Below are 2,500 nucleotides of genomic sequence, written 5' to 3' on the forward strand. Positions count from 1 at the left end.
CAAGTTTCACTGCTTGTAATAAGAACTTAAAACGAAAACCTAGCCCGGCCGAGATAGCTCAGTTGGGAGAGCGTCAGACTGAAGATCTGAAGGTCCCTGGTTTAAATCCGGAGAGTTTGTATGAGCTCTGAACAATCCCGGGTCTCGGCAAAATTTTTTCCGTTTCAGTACTAGTTGACATTCGTTTTTTTTTTTTTTTTTAACAATTTTTGTTTATCTATTTGTTATTAAATTCAATATTTTTAATTAATAACAAGTGAACGAGGCCTGAAAGGCTTGTATATGAGACTCACAGTGGAAGAAAAAGGGTGTCTAGGTGAAAGACAGAGTCGTTGCGGGGGTAGGGCAAATTACGTGTAAGTGGACCATATATGTACATATTGGGACGTTTCTTATTACATTTTGCGTGATTATTACAGTTGTACATAAAAACCCTCGAGCAATTCCTCTCTAGAATTATACTGCGAAAACTTTACGAAGAGGGCTAAATGAGGAGTGAACAAAGAGAACACCATTGAAGCCCAATCACGGTTGCAACAGTCTTAGCTTGTTGCAAGAAGTATATCTTCCTTAAGGTGACTTCACACACCGACGTTAGCCTACACGTCATACCTCCCAGGTCCCGACTCGTAAACTGATGATGCGCCCGCTTGAGAAAGCAAGGGAAAGCCTGGGACTAGACTACTAGAACGAACTTGGATTCAGAGGCTGGACAGTAATTCAAGCAGGCTAGGGGCGTGAAACAAGGTGAGTTAAGATGTCGAGTTTTAAAACCTCTTACCCCACAAAAACTGCTTTATCGTTGTACGGCATAATCAGGGAACATTCATTGTTACGCTACATTTTGCACGAGATGCTGACCTGCATCAAATATATGCCACACTTTTCGCTATTAATTGAACATTGCATTTATAGCAGTTAAGTAGAGGGCGTGTAAAAACAAATGGCTTAAGAAAAACAAACTACGTCTCAATCGACAGAAACTCGGCGTGTTGGGAGAGAATAATAGGTATACTAAATGAGATCTGAATTAAGCTCATGTAACCGGTCAAGTTTTCGTACAGCAAAACGCAGGGATTAAACATTGAGCACAACATCTCAGTCGCGGCCAGTTGCGGTGAAGACAAGGTGATGAAATCCATGATATATTTACCACGAAACTTAAATTCTGGTGATAAAATATTCCGGCCTGGAGACAAACCTGTGAGCAACAGAACTACAGACAGAGATACATAAAGTTGTTTATTCGAGTTTAGTGGGTTTTGCTTGTTATACTGGAAGGCATCTGCAAACAAAAATTAAAATAATAATTTCAAATCGAGTACAGGTTCAAATTAAAAAAAATTTTATTAAATACTCTTGGTATTCCTTAAATCGCCACGTACGACTGCGACACTGGGATTAAACTTGTTCGACTATCATCAACCCAAACTAAGAGATATATAAGTTGTAGTTCGGAGGATTAATGAATGCTTTTTTTCTTATCAAGACCATTTTTACATGAATTTTCATATGAAAAGTCTTTTAAAATTGTCATTTTCTGCTCGGGGACGTGCAAAGCGTAATTCGTGCAAGAAAAAAGCGTGCTGTTGTGACCAAACCTTGAGATAGCTTGACCACAGAAATACAAAATGACAGAAAAAAAAAGCAATCCAAAATTGGCTAAATATTAAGTATTTTTTGTTGTGGAGCAATTTTTTCATTAATTCACGCACGAGAAACTTTGTCGACAATTAATTCTTAAAACAATTTAACAAAATTTTGAATTAAGGGCGCACATTTAATTAAACAAATTTAACTCTGAATAAACTAGAGAAAAAATACTTTTCCTTAAGAGCATTTATTCACTTTATAAACGTGGCTTAACCAAAATTCAAGCTCAAAATATTCCATCTATCTGAACAATAATGAAAAGAAGTCTAACGATTTTGAATTAGAGGTGTTCCGGCCCGTATTAACAATTAACGTTGATTGCATTCCTTTTTCTTTATTATCTCTGGCTATATAGCATTCTTAGTTGTCGGATATTTTAAACGATTTTGCCTGACTGCTTGTGATTCAAATGCAGATTACGTAAAAGCGTTGCTCTTTCTTACTTTTCTTTCATTAGTTTGCGGTCGACTAAGGTTTTTGCTTTCCCTTTTCTTTTTTTAACACTTCGAGGTAGAAATAGAAGACCAGCCAAACTGGTTTGTTAAGCGGAAAAATTGAAATATACGATGAATAGAAAGATTGTACTACGCTTAGTCTGAAATATTGACACCTGCTCTAATTTAGACTCCTCTTTAACGCATTTTCTAATTTTTTCCGCTAATCAATTGTACTTACACTTGGCCCTTCTATCAGAAAAGAAAAGTCTTTTTATTTTTGACATAACTGATACCGGCCTGGCCGAAAATTAATGTCAGCAAACATTTATGCAATTTTTCTCAACCACAAATAACATTTTGCCATTTGAGGGGTAGATTCCTACGCGATATGTGATCGGACGTTTCTAATC

The 2,500-nt window shown here is 36.7% G+C and overlaps 1 protein-coding gene and 1 long non-coding RNA gene across 5 annotated transcripts in view; one reads left to right on the forward strand and one right to left on the reverse strand.

The window, feature by feature from the left end:
- The window catches only part of LOC146476560 (uncharacterized), a 116,667-nt gene that overhangs the window by 18,890 nt on the left and 95,277 nt on the right, over nt 1–2,500 (reverse strand). The gene's annotated exons all lie outside the window — the stretch shown is intronic.
- Nucleotides 675–2,500, forward strand: part of LOC146476563 (uncharacterized) — a 6,567-nt gene continuing 4,741 nt past the window's right edge. The window contains exon 1 of one of the 3 annotated variants that reach the window (XM_085114299.1): nt 675–747. The gene's annotated coding sequence lies outside the window, so the exon portion shown is untranslated. The remainder of the gene's footprint in view (nt 748–2,500) is intronic. The other 2 variants (XM_085114296.1, XM_085114298.1) reach the window with 2 other exon arrangements.

The sequence above is a fragment of the Pavona decussata genome, unplaced genomic scaffold (genome assembly GCF_977016875.1).
Source record: "Pavona decussata unplaced genomic scaffold, jaPavDecu1.1 SCAFFOLD_76, whole genome shotgun sequence".
Lineage (NCBI taxonomy): Eukaryota > Metazoa > Cnidaria > Anthozoa > Scleractinia > Agariciidae > Pavona > Pavona decussata.